At 37.1% G+C, this 19398-nt stretch overlaps 1 protein-coding gene and 1 long non-coding RNA gene across 4 annotated transcripts in view; one reads left to right on the forward strand and one right to left on the reverse strand.

Moving 5' to 3' along the window:
* The window catches only part of Oatp74D (Organic anion transporting polypeptide 74D), a 905484-nt gene that overhangs the window by 131758 nt on the left and 754328 nt on the right, over positions 1–19398 (reverse strand). The gene's annotated exons all lie outside the window — the stretch shown is intronic.
* Positions 6816–15522, forward strand: LOC138694841 (uncharacterized). Its single transcript, XR_011331018.1, has 2 exons — positions 6816–7260; positions 15262–15522. It is a non-coding gene; the product is annotated as an uncharacterized lncRNA (long non-coding RNA).

Below are 19398 nucleotides of genomic sequence, written 5' to 3' on the forward strand. Positions count from 1 at the left end.
CTGGCCTTGTTGCCTCAAAAGTGGCGTCTTCTTGGTATCACTTGTGAGGTCAAACCTGTCTTTGTACAGTTGACTAACAACAATATAATATTTGAAGCCCTTATGCTAAAATTGCTAAGTTTTCATGTAAAATTTCTACCTCGGGACTAGGAGAGATGGCGGTGCACAACTTTTAATCACTAGATTGTGCACCAATATGCCTGGGTTAAATACCAAATCTCTCTGCAGTGCATATGAAGAGAAGACATATGTCACTGTTGATAGTGATTCGTCCGTCGGCTGGGGATAAGCCTGGCGGCCCCCTTGGTACTATTCGACAGGAGTAGGCTACGTGCCGGCACCGGGTTTCCCCTTCTCCCTTCCTCATCTTCATCATCACTCATTCCAGACACTACACTTACACGAACATTTGCACATACACTCACCCTAGTACACGACATAACTCTCCACAGATACACATCATGTACAGCGTGACCCGCGAAAGTGGTGTACAACTAGAAAATGGGCATAGTTTTGCCATCAGCAATATGCGGAACCCGAAACACGCAAGTGAAAGTGGGTAGGGCGTAGGCATTGGATACACATACACACACTCACTCTCTCTCTCTCTTTTCTGCTAGATCTTCAGTCCAGAAAAATCGCACAAAGGAGCGCTGCTCGATAATAGTACACTAGTGTAAAGATGCCGGCATCTTGCAACTGCTGCTTCTTTGTTTCGCTTGTGCACATCGATTATCTTTACACCTGCATAATATCGTCATCTGAGAATGATGGTTTCAGTCGCCTCATAAAAAAAAATAGATCGGTACTACGATTTGTAATTTACTAACTCGTCTGTGTATTTGTGGAAAATTCTACACAATTAATACAAATTAAATTTTATATTCATATTATGTATATTATATTTATATACGAGTAATAAAAACTTAGCCTACTAAGACTATCACAAACATTCGGTAAAAATGAATGAGCGAGGAAAACCATATGAAGTGAAAAAATAGCAATTCAGCCCAAACCGCGGCCGCAGCCTCGTAGCAGGATAGGCAGCCACTACAATCACAGCGTAGAGTCATACTAAATTACTGTTGTGATCACATTTGTATATACAGTAGGAGTTGGGATTAGCACAAAGATTATGTTCACGTGTCCATCACGTGAATCGAGCGGCAGATCTATCGTAAAACTCCATGAATGGAGTATGGACAGCGTCAAGGAGTCTTGTTTGGGCACGTGAAGTGGGAAGATTTGCAATCACTTATGAGAGTGTTGGCATACAATATTCACTTGTCAGATTTCCATTGGTGGTACACAGAGCACTAATGGGGACAGTCAAGAGATGTCAGAAAAGCTTGCTTTGAAAACATGAAGGTGTTTCGGAATTGAATGGAATAATTGTGTAAGCTCAAAACTTGCCAGCTACTTTTCTAATTCTACTGCAGCAATCTATAGAATTAAAAAGGAAAGATCGAAAAGTTAGGATGTTAAATGAGAGTCTCCATCTGAATAAATTGTCAGCGTAACAATAAATACAGTTCATACACTGCACGGAGCACTTATAGGCATACACATAAAAATAAACAATCCTCACCATCACCATCACCATCACCATCACCATCATCATCATTTCGACCGCTATGAACCGTGAAACGCGTGGTTTCGGGTTCAAATCAAGTTTAACTGGTTGAGGTTTTTCAGAGGATTTTCCTCAACCGTTGAAGTAGAACTGGTAGGTAACTTTTGGCGTTGGACGTCAGACTCATTTCACCATCATAATTACACTTTCCCTCTTTCATAATCGACTTCGTTTCTCTTCCACATTTCGGACTTGCACCACAGAACTTGGATGCTGTGGTATGTGGTCATTAGTTGCTGGTGGTAGTGCTATGTACCGTAGACTCTCCCCTAAGCTCAAGATAGCTCGTGGGACAGAGGTTGAGGAACTGCAGTGATGCCTACGCGGAAAAGTAAAGAAATTCTATAGGTTATAGGGGAGTTCGGAGGCGGCCCACCCAAGCGTCCTACGTGCGAGGGGGACTAATAGAATAGAATCATCATATCTCTCTGGCTCGTTGTGTTCTCACGGTTATGAAAATTGCTCAAAAACACTAACGAATAACAATTAGAGACAAATTTCTTACTCACGTGCGTAATATGGCGTTTGCTTATTGTTTAACAGACGTTAAAAATACTGAAAGATAATTTTTCGGAGTTAAAATCAGTTATATTAAGCGTTTAATGCTGAACCAATTTATACAAAAGTTATACAAAGGCCTTAGTTGACACCAGAGGCATATTGTAAAGTGATATCCTTGCATTTTTAACTACGGCCTGATTGTACCTATGCAGTGTAAAATATTACCATGGCAACTAAAATTTACGATTAAACAAGGCCTGCATGGTATAGTCAAAAAACAAGGTACAATAAAAATGTAAGGAAAAAAGCTTTTGATGTCACTGTATAAAGGTTACAGGTGACAAGTGACAATTTACCAATATATGGACGATAAAAGACAAGTCTTAGTAATTTCGGTTACGTAACAATTTTACTAATTTGTCTAGCATTATTTTACAAGTGAAAGGCAGCCATAATGACAAATTCTGTTGTAAAATGTAGCGAAAAAGTACACTAATACTAGAATACTAAAATCATTATTTAATATAGGATTAATTTAATTACGAAAGAAGAAAGACAATCATGGTTTATAACGCACACGAAATATTCAACATTTATATGTTTCATAGTTGTAAAAATGACGTGAAAAAATCTTCGCACTATGCTTATTGATAAATTAAAGAAAGAAGATATACGTATTATTATTTGGACGTTTTTCTTACAATTTTACGAAGGGAGCAAAATCAAATAAATGGAAAGGACTCCACACGTATGCTCTATCGATTGGTCTGGTAGCCTACAATCTAATAAGGATTGGAAAAATAAGCGAGACACAATTTGATTTTCCGTACTAAGGAAGAGAACTACGGCATGTAGGGCCTACAGTATTTACTTATTATATTTCAAGTGAATATTACTACTCATTTTTTAATTTAAAACAATACAGTGACCGATTACTATTGAAATAGCTATGTCTTGGTTATGTACAAAATTCTCTGTATTGCAGGACGTAAATAATCATGCGAAATCTATCATTTAGCTGGAATCTTGAAAATAAATATTTATGTTAGCCTAAACATTATCTGCCTACGTTCTTCTTCACTGTTACTATGTGGAGATGAAGTCATATCACATTAAAAATATTATTTCTACACCTTTAAGAAAGTTTACCAATGACAAAAGATTGGTAAAACACAGTGCTCGATATTTAAACTATTTTACAAAAATTGTGATTATTATGATTATTAGAGGAGAAGAATTCGCTCCGGGCCGGGGATCGAACCCGGGTCCTTGGTTCTACTACCAAGTGCTCTAACCACTGAGCTACGCCGAAGTTCAATCCAAAGCACCGGATCGAATCTCTCTCCTCTTGTGTTTTTTCCTTTGTGGCCTGACTCCAAGTTCGATATATATGTTGACATATATTAAGTCAAATGCAATAATAATAATAATAATAATAATAATAATAATAATAATAATAATAATAATAATAATAATAATAATTCTTCACTTATACTGGCAGAGTTAAGGCCATAGGGCCTTCTCTTACACTCTACCAGGTCACAAAGTATACAAGCAGTTAAAATTTAACAAAAAGTTAAAGAACAGAGTACTAACATATTACAAAAATAATAATAATAATAATAATAATAATAATAATAATAATAATAATAATAATAACATAATAAAATCGATACTAAACAACATGAAAATAATACCATAATAAAAAAGAAAGTAAAATACATTGGAATATAGAGAAAGCAACTCATTTAGTACAAATGGTTAATATGGAAAAACGTAAGGAAGAATATATCAAAATGGAACGTAAAAAATAATAATAAAAAGAAAATAAATACGAAAATTAAATAAAATTCACGATAAAAAAGCTATGATAATAAATTCATCGGCTGATAAAGAGAACAAAAAGGGGAAAAGAAGGAAAAAGAAATATATAGCCTATATATTTACAAAACAATGGCAGAGAAAAGGGCTTATAACTGAAAGGAATCTAATTGAAAAAGTGCAATTTTAATTTATTTTTGAAACTAGACAATGTCCGACAGTCTCAAGGAGCGCACTCAATTGAGTGACTTGGTGGCAGAGATTCACAGTTATATGCACTGTAGGACGATGAATCTGCGTAAAGATTAATTTTTGGTTCTACAGAATATATGTTATGGTAACAATGATTATTACAAAAGGCAAATTTTATGCACCAATTCGTTGGTAAAGAAATGAATTAGTAAATTATTAGTGCTTACCACTTGTAGTGACAAATATACCAATATAGATTTATGCAACGGAAATGACTGATCTTTCACTTGTTCACTAATTGTCACTAGTAAACTAGTAATTTTAGCTTCATGCAGCAAGCCCCTGAATGAACTTTCACACAAGGTGCTGACATTTGGATTGTTACTAGAAAATAAAATTTTTAATTACCGGTACGTTTTTATTTTGCAAAGCATTACAACTACTTCTACGAAATCTTTCACCATGAAAAATGTATTCGTTAAAAACATACCTGTAATGATATGAAAACAATAGGAACTTAGCATCTTTAAATGTAAGAAAGGGGAAAAATTTAATAAAATAATAGTACACGTATCTCAAATTTTATGTGCGCCTACAACTTCATCCTAGCATACCATTATGGACGCGTAGCAGTTATTATTATTTAGGGAAGATTCGTGAATGCAGTTCGTGAGTTTACGTCATCCAGTGTTAAGAGCCTGTGAATGTGCTTGTCCCCCCCCCCCCCCCCACGGAGGTTCCCTATCAAAGTTCCACCTTAATTTCCGCTCACTCATCCCAGAGACCCGTGCGGCTTGATTTCAATGTCATAATTACAAGGGATAAACTTGTAAAATGGACGTCAACGTCAGCTGGAGCATGATAGGTGAGATTAATCTTGAGCACCCGGTCCCCGTCGTTCCAAGTGCCTGATCATTTAGTTCATGGAGTAATTACCAATGTTGGGCAGTAGCGCCGTGAACTTGTTAATGGAGGCGGTTCAAGGCTGTGTGCAGTGCTGGAATTGGAGAAATTCGCGAAGAATGGGCGTGCAATACAATATTTGACAGAATGAGGTTGCGGACTCTAGTCCGAGACTGGATTTGTCATCACTTGCATCACCCGCCTGCTCCGTTTCTTGTATAGTATATACTTCTAACAAGCCTGTTCAGACTCAGTCTTATTTTCTTTACACATTTTTTTTTTCACAACATTGTCAGCTTTAATTAATTACTCCGATGTAGATTATCCATTATTATTATTATTATTATTATTATTATTATTATTATTATTATTATTATCACCACGGCATGGCGCGTCCTCAGGTTGCGGATAGAGGAGACTGCCTCCAGATATGGAGAGTAGCTGCGAATATATTAAATAAGCAGTCGTGGACAGCCGATAAGGGGTGGTCCTCCAGCTTGGGGGTTGGGCGAAGGGCTAACAACCCATCACCGTAAAAAACAGCTTGTTACGAAACCTAACAGTAAGCCTCGGAATGGGACTGATTCTCTGGCACGACCACAGCAAAGAAAAAAATATTCTTATTGAATTTGGTATTCCCAAGAAACTAGTTCGATTAATTAAAATGTGTCTTAGTGAAACTTACAGCAGAGTCCGTATAGGCCAGTTTCTATCTGATGCTTTTCCAATTCACTGCGGGCTAAAGCAGGGAGATGCATTGTCACCTCTACTTTTTAACTTTGCTCTAGAATATGCCATTAGGAAAGTTCAGGATAACACAGAGGGTTTGGAATTGAACGGGTTACATCAGCTTCCTGTCTATGCGGATGACGTGAATATGTTAGCAGAAAATCCACAAACGATTGGGAAAACGCGGAAATTCTAGTTGAAGCAAGTAAAGCGAGAGGGTTGGAAGTAAATCCCGAAAAGACTAAGTATATGATTATGTTTCGTGACCAGAATATTGTACGAAATGGAACTATAAATTGGAGATCTATCCCTCGAAGAGGTGGAAAAATTCAAATATCTTGGAGCACCAGTAACAAATATAAATGACACTCAGGAGGAAATTAAACACAGAATAAATATGGGAAATGCCTGTTATTATTCGGTTGAGAAGCTTTTGTCATCTAGTCTGCTGTCAAAAAATCTGAAAGTTAGAATTTATAAAACAGTTATATTACCGGTTGTTCTACATGGTTGTGAAGCTTGGACTCTCACTTTGAGAGAGGAACAGAGATTAAGGGTGTTTGAGAATAAGGTTCTTAGGAAAATAATTGGGGCTAAGAGAGATGAAGTTACAGGAGAATGGAGAAAGTTACACAACGCAGAGCTGCACGCATTGTATTCTTCACCTGACATAATTAGGAACATTAAATCCAGACGTTTGAGATGGACAGGGCATGTAGCACGTATGGGCGAATCTAGAAATGCATATAGAGTGTTAGTTGGGAGGCCGGCGGGAAAAAGACCTTTGGGGAGGCCGAGACGTAGATGGGAAGATAATATTAAAATGGATTTGAGGGAGGTGGGATATGATGGTAGGGACTGGATTAATCTTGCTCAGGATAGGGATCAATAGCGGGCTTATGTGAGGGCGGCAATGAACCTCCGGGTTCCTTAAAACCAATAAGTAAGTAAGTAAGTAAGTAAGTAAGTATTATTATTATTATTATTATTATTATTATTATTATTATTATTATTATTATTAGCATTTCCCCATCTGCTATTCAACTATCCCCTCTTTGAAAGAAAAGACATCATCTCCCTCTATCTCATTTATAAGAACATTCATTACAATAGCCAATGACCACTGCATTTTATTTTTAACAATTTCATAACCTACTACAGATTTTGTAAATTTTTGAGCTACATTTATTCTACATTATGATTGTCCACTTTATCTATGCAATATCATGTAACCTATTTGTATGTAATATTACGTATTTCTATGTAATATCAGGTATTTATAGGTAATTTGTCTGTATTTATAACAATTTATTTATTATCACCATTAAATAGAGAAAAATTCGTTCCGGCACCGGGAATCGAACCCGGGACCTCTCAGTTCTGCGCACTGAGGGTTCTTTTCCAACTGAGCTATGCCGGGACACGATCCACGGTGCCGGTCGAACTCCTCTCATTATACTGTAATTAGTATGTATTTGAATGTGAGTTAATATGTATGTGTTTGAAATAGGTATGTTTTTGTACGTGATATGTATACGTGTCTGTAATATATAACATGCCCATTTTTATGTAAGTAACTATATGTAATATACATACATACATACATTACATATAGACATGGATGCATGCATACATACATACATACATACATACATACATACACACATACATAAGTATTCTGCCCAAGGGCAGATCTTTCACTGCGAATCCAGCTTTCTTCAATCTTTCCTATTTCCTGCCTTCTTCTTAGTCTCCGCATATGATCCACTTATCTTAATGTCATCTATCATCTGATATCTTCTTCTGCCTCGAACTCTCCTCCCGTTCACCATTCCAGTGCATCCTTCAGTAGGCAGTTTCTCCTCAGCCAGTGACCCTACCAATTCCTTTTTATCTTTTTGATCAGTTTCAGCATCATTCTTTCTTCATCCACTCTTTCCAACACAGCTTCGTTTCTTATTCTGTCTATCCAATTCACACGCTTCATTCTTCCCCATATCCACATTTCAAATGCTTCTATTCGTTTTCTTCACTTCGTCGTAATGTCCATGTTTCTGTCCCATACCATGCTACACTCCACACAAAGCACTTCACTAGTCTCTTCCTTAGTTATTTTTCCAGTAGTCCGCAGAAGATGCTTCTTTTTCTATTAAAAGCTTCCTTTGCCATTGCTATCCTCCTTTTGACTTCCTGGCTGCAGCTCATGTTGCTTATAGTTACATCCCAAATATTTGAAGCTGTTTACTTTGTCTACTGCCTCATTTAGAATTCGCAAGTTTACCTTCTTTATTTTTCTTCCGACAACCATGGTTTTCGTCTTGTTTCCATTTATCTTCATCCCATAGTGCTCACAGCTGTCATTTAGCTCCAGTAGCATATCCATTAGTATCGTCTCCTCTTCTGCTAACAATGCCATATCATCAGCAAATCTTATGCACTTTATTCTTCTTCCTCCTACTTTGACCCCTCCCATGTTATGAAAACAGTGCGTTAAATAAATCAAATAGCCTGGAAAGACTATGTCAGAAGAAAACTAAAGTTCTGAATAACGAATGAAGAAGATTTAAGACAATATATAAATAATATAATGGTAATGATATAATAACAGTAATAATGGAAACTGAACTTCTGAGGAGAAAAGTTGGCGGGAGATCACAGAATCTGCCAAACGTTCAAGTCCGGGTCTCTCGGTTATACCACAACAACAAAATAAAACGAAAGTGACGTCTAGAAGTCAGTCAGTCAGTCAGTCACTTTATTAAGTTGATCGTCGTCGCACGTGAGTGTAGCTACTTTAGCAGGAAAGCAAGTGCGGTGTGCAGTGGTTAATGTTCACGTCTGGTGCGGAACATGGCGTGACCATCCATCTCGCCACGCCAGGTTCCCACGAGAGATGTGAATGTTTCATAGTTGTGCCTCCTTTGATCGGACAGTACAAGTATGACCTTCAACTGATACACGTAACAACGCCACACACAAAATTTTAACCGCAATTCATAGCATTGTTTGCTGCCTTTTGTTCCAAGTGCAATGTCTTTTGATAAGGATCGCAAGGCGCTTAAAATCCTTTATTATGTTTTGCAATTTTATAATACTCGTAGTTTTGAAGACCACCCCAGTCCGTCGCTATGCATGCTGCGTGTTCTTTGGGCAAATAAAATAACGTCAAATACAACGCTCATGTATGCTTTCGTATTATTTCATTATTGTACTAAAACGAAGATACTTTTCAGAAACAGTTGCTGAGATTGTGTTCAGACAGGGGCTTCTTAACCTGTAGTAAACTCTACTTCGAGGGTGGAGGCCTAAGTTGAAAGAAGAAAAGCATATTTTAAAAACAATGTTGATATTATATAATAATCATCATCATTATTATAATTTTCCTTCTTTTCTTACTTCATTTTATTTTTCTTCTCTCTCTCTCTCTGTTACAAGATTTGGCCAATAACATTCTTTTCTTCCCGCTGGGCCACAAGAAATTATCTCGTGAGTTTGAAATCTCCAGAAGGTAAGAATTTTCTCATCACTGCTGAACACCTTAAAAGCCAAGGATTATGATGGTGAATTCTAAATGGCGAGAATGCCGGTGAAGTTCAGTGGACAAAAAATAGAGGGACATCATTTTATTTTTACTTCAATTTTTATTGTACGGTACCTGAGTTTTTGAATGTACTTCCCTCCAACCCCTTCTACTAGTAAACTTGCACCCGTTCTCCACACAGAACCAAGACTGCGTATGCAGTCAAAGTCGTCTTACGGTCATAGTAAACAGTACTGAATGAGTGAGTATAGTACGTTCCAGAAATATGGTCGTATTTTCCAGTGAATAAAGTGCATTAATTATTATTTAATCATATTTTCGCACAAGTACTGTGTCCGTTTGGTTACGTCGCTTCTCGGTTTCTCCCACCCCTTTCTGCTGGCCCCTCTGTAAAGGGCTGTCTTAGCTTCTTTCTGAAAACATTTGCTTTAGGAATTGGACGTCTGCGTAATATTATAAAGTGTTTAAAATAATTTAAATAAAATTCCTCGTTAAGTAAGTAACATCTACTTGATCCCCACCCCTTTCTACGACCCTGTGACATAACCACTTCGACGGACAGCAAATAGCATGTCTGGGTAAATTTATCTGTGCGAATGGAGCAGAAGTGAAGATTGAATATTTACAATACGTAAGGTAGGAGAGTAGGTACAGAATGGCTATGAAACTTGGACTCTCATTTTGAGAGAGGAACAGAGTCCGTTTACCATCGAACAAAGATTAGTGGATTGGAAGAGGATCTGCAGATAATCAAGCTCCTTTTGGCCTCCACGAAGTCCCGACCTCACAACACCTGATATTGCTCTCATCAAAGACAAAGTGCGAAATCACCGCTATAACACAACGGCACAATTACGAGCAGCTCTGGAAGATGCCTTCAACGAAGTGGCCCTTGATTACCTCCGCAAAACATCTGCCAAGACATGACGCAGAATTCAGCTGTGTTATGAAAATGAAGATCTTCATACCGATGTCTTGGATTGTTGATTTATCAGGTACATGTCCATATCGATCAATCAAAGCCACCGGCGTAGCTCAGTCGGTTAAGGTGCTTGCCTGCTGGTCTGAAGTTGCGTTCGGGCGCGGGTTCGATCCTCGCTCGGGCTGATTACCTGGTTGGGTTTTTTCCGAGTTTTCCCCCAACCGTAAGATGAATGCAAGTTAATCTATGGCGAATCCTCGGCCTCATCTCGCCAAATACCTCGTAGTTGATACAGCGTCGTTAAAATAGCCAACTAAAAAAATCTCGATCAATCAACCATACTCATCGTAGTGTCGTAATACATGGGGAGGTGTACGCTCACTTTGTGAGCTCTCTGTATATTTTCAAAATCATAACATCCACATTTCACTTCAATACGCAGTTTAAACATTTCCTATTTCGAGCAGACAGTGACGTCGCCAAGATCAGAGCAAGGGGGTTGCGGATGGGGTGCGAGATTTAAAAATGGGGTGCGAGCTGTAAAAATGTGGTACATAAAAAATCCAAAATGTTCTTTCATGCACTTGCGCGCATACTATACATCTGTTTATTAATATTATTATTATTATTATTATTATTATTATTATTATTATTATTATTATTGCTCATCACATCCTTTACGATACACTATGGGACGTAGTTGTTTTTTCACATCCAAGAAATTGTTTGTTTTTGTTCTTCAAAATAATTTATGCCTAGTATTTTGTTAATAAATTGCCCTTCAGGGTGCGGAAAGGGGTGCTCCGATTTTTTATCGGGTGCTTGCGCACCCTTTCGCACCCCCATAGCGACGTCCCTGCGAACAGAAGTCGTAATAGTGTGAGTCGAGTACTTTTGCCCTCGAATCGTGTACAGAGTTCATTTCTAACAGCGTTTTACGTCACACATTCTCCTAGAACTTCTTCCCAGACGACGTACTAGTATCAAAGTTCAAATTAACAGTTCAAATTTCAAACTGCTTTTTGTAACCTGGGATTTTAGGTGAATAGGAACATAATGAATAGTTCCAGAAAAAGAACTCTTTCCTAATTTAATGCCGAATACGATGATGATGGTAAAACATTATGATGATAATGATGACAAATACGATGGTGCTGATTATGGAACATCATACATTGCTGGCCAGAGAGAATAGTGTAAACAGATTATAATTATATTGTTGACTGGAAGCTGGCAAGCAGCATGAGATGGTGATGCAAGCAATATCTGAATTCGTTTATGACACGTTTCTCGAGAATCTTGACAACTCGGTGAGGTTACACAGTGTCGAATGAAGAAGATTACAGCAGGCAGGCAGAGAGGCTGGCGTGTGGGTGCGGAGGCTGCGCAGGTCTATTTTAAGACGGCATCTCGGCAGAAGTGTGCTATTTCCTTTTACTTTCTTATATACGAAGCTTAGCAGGAAGGTATGCGATCGTCAAAAACTCGACCTTGTGGTTCAAATCGTGTGGTGTGTGTGTTTGTCCCTGAGCTTGAAAAATTGGTTTTCGCAAGGTCGATCTGCTCATGCATTACAGTGGCGCCTAAGCGGTACGCGGCTTGCTGGGACCTCTTATGTTTGTATGTACTCAATGCGCAATCGTGACACACAAACAGACAAGCGGACGATAAGCAAAACAATGAAGAATCATGATCAAAATATAACTATGCACATTCAAGAGTTAAGTTAATTAAGAATGAATGATTTGTATGAAATGTCTCCGTTGATGTCGTTCTCTGTGGTTCATATTGTAGAGTAGTAGACTACAAATACAACAGAGCCGAGTTCGATTCAAGATGAAAAACTGATTATGCGTTTTGTGAAAAACAAGAGTTTCTTTAAAATCAGCATAGTAGTGACGACGGAATAGGAAAAAGAAATCCCAATTTTCGTTATTATTATTATTATTATTATTATTATTATTATTATTATTATTATTATTATTATTTAACTTTTCTGTTGATTTTCGAGTTTGGCATTTTTTCCGGTTATTATATGCTTATTTAAGTTGTGTTAACTCTCGCTATTGGTTTTATATTTTATTATCCGTCTTAGTATTTATTTTATTATTGTAAATATTTTTGTTTTATCACTATTATTATTATTATTATTATTATTAATGAATTATTTTGTATTACAATCTTTGTATCATTTCTGTCACGATTATTATTATTATTATTATTATTATTATTATTATTATTATTGTTACTATTATTTTATATCATCAGCATTATTATTTGAACCCTGTAAAATTTATGTAGACTACTGGACTGTACCCGAGCACGAGCATATGCTCATTTCGGGTATCTATCCAAATGTAAATTCAAATGTAAATTGTAAATAAATTTTGAAATTTGAAAATTTATTATTACTTATAGCTTTCAGAGAACCAGAGATTCATTGTTGCCCTCACATAAGCCTGCCATCGGTCCCTATCCTGAGCAAGATTAATCCAGTTCCTAGCATCATATCCCACCTCCCTCAAATCCATTTTAATATTATCCTCCCATCTACAGTACGATTATTTAGTCCTGACAGTCGCCGGAGATGTGCGCCTGGATCAGGCGAGTCCATTTAGTTACGCCAAGGGGTGTTTGGGTTATTCACTCGCTTGCCTTCGAAGCGATCGGATGTCATGCGTGCGCTAGAGTGGTATGTTTCTAGTACAATTAAGCTGAACTGCATTCCTTTACCGACCGCTCGCCCTTATCTCTACTCCGGAATTCTCTCCACTCCTCCTATTACTTTCTCTCTTTCGCGTCGCTGAGCTGTCAGGACTAAATAATAGGTCTGTACGTCTAGGCTTCTCCAAAGGTCTTTTTCCTTCCGGTCTCCCAACTAAAATTCTATATGCTTTTCTGGATTCGACCATACGTGCTACATTCTCTATTATTATTATTATTATTATTATTATTATTATTGTTATTATTATTATTATTATTATTATTATTATTATTATTATTATTTGATATATATAGATAGATATATATATTTGTCATCAACATTTATATTAGTTATGGTGTACCACAACTTCTGTATACGGTTTTCACCATAACTTTCTATTACATATACCCACAATTAGCATTCAATCCCGACAGCCTGTTGAACTACTAACTCTTCTACTCTCGCTATTAACTTAACTTCAAAACAGTCAGTTTCTTCTCACTGGTTTTAAATGTCCACCATCTGTTCGTTCCACACTTACGTTCCTGTCAGCATTCTAATTTTGCTAACTAAATTTATATATAATTCCGTCTTTCTAAATTACATCTAATTCGTAACACTTCTCACGGTTATACTCATTTGGATCTTTTTTCTACCTAATACACGTCATTATAATAATCTTATTAAATCTTGACATGAGTATCTAGTTCACTTTAGTTTGATCAATCATTTCTTAACCGCAATCCACACTCAGAAAAAAACTATAGAAAATTAGAAATACTATCATTAAGATCATCTTTCATAAACTTCACTACATCACTTTCTAAGATTTACTTCTTTACAATAAACTTCAATCGGTAACTATATTTATTAACTAGCCACTTTTTAATTTCCCAACATCTTTTTTCAATTGTATAACTTCCTAACTGATCTCTATATCTATGATTCCCTGAACACACTTTCATCACACTAAACACGATTTACGACATTAAATCACCAAACTTCCTGTTACTGAGTGTAATTCCATTCAGACCTTTTATTTATTTCTTGCCGCTATTATTATTATTATTATTATTATTATTATTATTATTATTATTATTATTATCATCATCATTATCATCATCACTACAACTTTTTATTTAAGTAGTGACACTAACAAGGTAACCTACCCGAACATCAGGACAAAAACCATCTTGAAAATTTGCACACTTCTAAACATTGCTACCAAAATACGAATAGAAAAGTATGTGTTTGGTCAGTAGATCTACAGTTCTAGCTAATAGAAACAATTAACAAGGATCACTGTTTGCTCATAAACAAGGCAAGGGATTTGTAGCACTATAAGGTAATGGTGAAACGTAGTATATATGGGCCATATTCATAGACATTCTTAGCGCGGGCTTCCGGTAGATGATCAGCGAACTAACGTGTTTCGTATTCATAAACCAGTGTTAGCGATATGATATGATATGAATCCTGTACAAGTAATTACTCGATAGCCGGGGCTAGTTTAGCACGCTCGTAGCGTGGGCTAGCGAAATGTCTATGAATAGCACCCTATGAGTATAGCCCAAAGTTTAGTGAACTAGAACCGAGCTACTGCATTAATAAAGTAGAACTACAGTTCAGTCATGGAAAATTACACGCAACTTGTTACAAAGTTATCTGAGAACAAATTAATGTATTGCATAGTTTAAATAAATATATTGGCCTACATATACATTTCATTTCGAACTAAATAATTTAATCCATACGTTTTTTTGAAAGGACATGTTACTAATATTCATCATGTGAAAATGTAGGAAATTCATAAAAAATAAACCAATTTTTATATTAAAAACTCTTCTCAAAATATCATATAGGCATATTATTAAAAATACAGTAATTTTTTTAACCTCTTAATGTAGTTTTTTGACTGATGGCCTTCAAAAAAAAAAAAAAAAAAGAGAGAGAGATACATAGGCCTATACTTTCTCGACATCGCAAATTTTACAATATTACACATTAAATGTTAATAAACATAAATCTTATAATTCTTGTGTGACTTTTTATATAGGGTGCGGTAGTGGGATATGACGGTTTTTATAGCCCTGTTGTGAAACACGCAGGACGAATTAAAAGAAAAAACATATACTGGAAGTAATCTAGTACAATGCAATTTATTAATGTCTGATTGCTTTTTAAAAACTACATTTCGTAAGCAGCCTCCACGGCAACGAATAATTTTCCTGCAATCTACTATGAAAGTTATGCATAACTCGTCCTAACAAAACAGGTTCGATGGCACTAATTTCGTTCCTTATGTTTTGTTTCAGCTGGATGATGGTGCGAGGCTTGTTGCGATACACCCTACTTTTGAGATAACCCCATAGGAAGTAATCAGCTGCAGTCAGGTCAGGAGATCTTGGCGGCCAGACAATGTCTCCAAATCGTGAAATTATTCGTCCTGGAAACATATTTTGCAGACAGTTCATTGAACCATGAGCAGTGTGCGTACTCGTTGTCGTGGAGGCTACTTACGAAATGTAGTTTTTAAAAAGAAATCAGACATTAATACATTACATTGTACTAGATTACTTCCAGTATATGTGTTTTCTTTTAATTCGTCCTGAGTGTCCCATAACAGGGCTATAAAAACAGTCATATCCAACTGCCGCACCCTATAGTACACAGTGAATATCATTTTAAAATTTTCCATTGAGAACGACACTCTGTTACAAGGGGAAAAAAAAAAAAAAAACTTAGGTCTAGACATGGAAAAACTGTGTTCCAAGTTGGCTGACACAGTTGCAGCATACTTCAAATTGGGCACGTAACTTAAATTACATCTTCAATAACGTCATCAGGATGTGTTCGATAACACAGTTGGACAGTATTCTGAGAAAAATTATCGTTGTGTTCGATTTTATAGGGATTTGTATTTTTGGAATGGTGTTAGGTACCGGTACAGTAGTGGAGGGTTGCAGACAGAAGTCCCACCCAAAAGTGGGTAACGCCTTCAAAAACTTTGGGGACAACTAGTCTATTGAATTAAAGTTACCTGAAAAGTGTAAACGGGGCTTAACTGCGTTCCCACAGCTTACGTATCTTCCAGAAATTAACCTTATTAAAATCGAAGTAATCACTTTGAGACACGTTATGTAAGCCTAAAATCTTGCATCATGTTGAATACTGTTGATTCGTAGAAGACTTAAATCATAACTTACTTGTAGGAATATAAATATTTTTCAAATATTGTGAAAGTTCCTATCTGCAGCAAGCCACCACAAAGTTGAGGAAGCCATATTAGTACATTATGCAACGAGCCTATAATGGTAGTAATTAAGACGCGAGTATGTTTATGAAACGAGTGCAAGCGAGTTTCATAATTTTCATACGAACGTCTTAATTACCATTATAGGCAAGTTTCATACGACTTTTTATGCTCTACCATATTTATAACTTGAAATTATTCATAAGTATTCATGTTATTGTTATCTAAGTGAGGAGCAGAACTGACCTTGTGTAATAGCCTACCTCGTAAATTGTGAGATGTGCGCAGACGCGAAAGTATTGATTTTTCCCAGAAACAGACGTCGACGACCTTGATATAATCTAGAGAGTAAAAGAAACATTAATCTTGATATACGGTAACCTTGAAATTGAATTATACATTGAAAAACGAGATGACAAATTGAATTTATTTGAATATTATTTACAATTAACGCTAATTATTATAGTAACAGAACTGACTTTATTTCAAATGTAGGTTATTTATTGTGCAATTGGTGAAATCGATACTTGCGCTTTCATATGGTGCTTTCTGATTGGCGGAACACCTGAACTTTAATGAATAGGTGTACTTTAATGAGGTCCATTAAAGGGCTGCTACCGGGTGTATAATTACTACATTTCGACATGGTCGAGCATAAAATAATAACAATGATATTGAGTATCGTATGAGTACGTAATTATTACACAAGATAACAGTTAAATTATGATTTCTAAATACGAGTATACGAGGCAGACACACCGTAACTTTGAAGCACATGAACTGGAGGGCTGAAGAATGGATATGTAAGCTGGTACTGTTTTATGTCTTGATGCAAGAACCAAGAATAGATTGCCATGATATCGTGGGTAAGTGCCGGATATGAAATGAAGACTCGTGGTACTAAAATATACTCAGTGATCCTCAAACAAGCGAAAGGATGAACTATCTAAGAAGATACGAAATTGCTAAGTGTTGTAAGTGGCTCTATGCACTCACATGCAGATACTCTCACCAATTTTTTTTTCTCTTTGCAAAACTTCGGGAAGTGTGCCAGAAATGTAAATGCTGATGGGAAATGAAATTAAATTACTCAATCAACTCCTCACTAACTCCCTTCCATACGTAAGTGAAAGAAATTCAGAGGTGACAGCACAAGAGACCATAAATAAGGCTGAAGCAACAAACAAGTAGGCAAAAATTTACATCAAATGTCAATTCAAGAAAAGCCACACTCTGACGTCGTTAGCAAAAGCTGCCAAAATTTTAGTGCGTAGGTAATAGATCTTTCTGCGCTCAACTTGTAATTTGTATACTGCTCAATTGTTTCGACGGGTTTTCCAAATTGCGAAGCACATGACGAAAATCATAAACGTTTCGTTGTTAGCAACGCAAAAAACGTAAAGGGATCGTTGATGGTACTTCGCGACAACTTTTTGGATACCATAATTTTGAAATTTTACTTATTGTTTTCGTCTGTTGCTACGAGTTATGAATACTTAATGCATACACAAATTCATTCTTTTTTTTATAACAGAGAAGTAGACATTCGCCTCAGAATTAGATCTGTGTCCTAGAGTTGTTCCTACTTCTGACATATGCGATTCTGTCTGCAGGCGCTCAGTTAGCTGAATTCTTAAAAATTTAGCATCACAGCAAACTCTACAAATAACTGCAAAAATCAGATAACAACACCTGCAATATTGTCCAAAATATTCTTAATTTTCCTTTCAACATCAGATGGAATAATGTTCAGTCGAGGTCGAGGTTAAATCCATCTGAAAGGCGACTACGTAAAAAAATATAATAATAATAATAATAATAATAATAATAATAATAATAATAATAATAATAATAATAATTTTGAGATACGCAGGGCATGTAGCACATATTCGCGAATCCAGAAATGCATATAGAGTGTATTTGGGAGGCCCGGAGGCAAAAAGATCTTTGGGGAGGCCAAGACGTAGATGGATTAAAATGGATTTGAGGGAGGTGGGATATGATTGTAGAGACTGGATTAATCTTGCTCAGGTCCACCGTTGTGGCTGAGGGGTTAGTGAGTCTAACTCCGAACCAAGCGGTCCCGGGTTCGATTTCCAGTCAGGACGAATTGACTGGGTGAGGTTTCTAGGGGTTTTTTCCCTCATTCCTATGGATGAATATCAGGTAACTTTATCAGGCGATTGGAACCCCACTGATCTTCGCCACTTCCTTTCCTCCCCCATCATCCTTTCCTCATCATCCCGTTTCTGGTTTTTCAGATCACTGTACAGGCGGCCTCCCGAAGCTGCTGGCTCTCTCGACCGGCCTCCGTGGAATGTAGTTAAGCGACGTCGGATGAAGCACCCGAGGCGGACCTACTCGGGGGAGGAGTTTCTCCTCGGACTGACAGGGGAGCCTTGGGGGAAGTTGCCGAAGCAGGAATAGTATATGGATTCTGTCGGCTGTAGGGACTGGTCGTTAAGGGAATCATGTTGTTAGGGCGGTTCGCGTAGGGGATCTGTGGCACGCAACTCATTCCATATCGAGGGTTAACGCAATAGATCTCAATAGGTCGCAGTGCTGGGACATCCATGCCCCCCTCAGTTAAATTCCATTCCATTCCATTCTATTCCAGGATAGGGACCGATGACGGGCTTATGTGAGGGCGGCAATGAATCTCCGGGTTCCTTAAAAGCCATAAGTAAGTACGTTAAGTAATAATAACAGTCAATTTTGCAATCCAACATCAGAATCCAGAATTCTGCAGCACCCATTACTCCGTGAGTCCCTCGTTTGGCGACAATTTCCAACTGGTGATCTTTTAGCACCGACAACGTTGGGCGAACCCATTAGGCACTCCTGAGATATGCAAGCGCATATAAAATGCGAATATATTTAAAGAAATGATGAAATCGAATTCCCGCTGCAAACAACAAGTTGAAAGTGAATTTATGCACGATGGAAGCAGTGGAAGCTCGTGTAAAAGGAAGAGCAGTAGACAGCTCGAGCGTGTCAAGAATTTGTTTATACCTAACCCGCGGAAGTTGGACGGACGTGCCAGTAGGAAAGTGCAAATGTCGCAGCCAACGGCGTGCGGAATTTTAAGGAAAATGCTCAAGATGAGACCACTACCACGCATGCAAATTCGGTACAATTTATTCCTCGATTCTTCAAGTTCGAAATTCTGGATAATATGGTAAACAATTCTCGACGTATG

This window comes from Periplaneta americana, chromosome 2 (assembly GCF_040183065.1).
Source record: "Periplaneta americana isolate PAMFEO1 chromosome 2, P.americana_PAMFEO1_priV1, whole genome shotgun sequence".
Taxonomy (NCBI): domain Eukaryota; kingdom Metazoa; phylum Arthropoda; class Insecta; order Blattodea; family Blattidae; genus Periplaneta; species Periplaneta americana.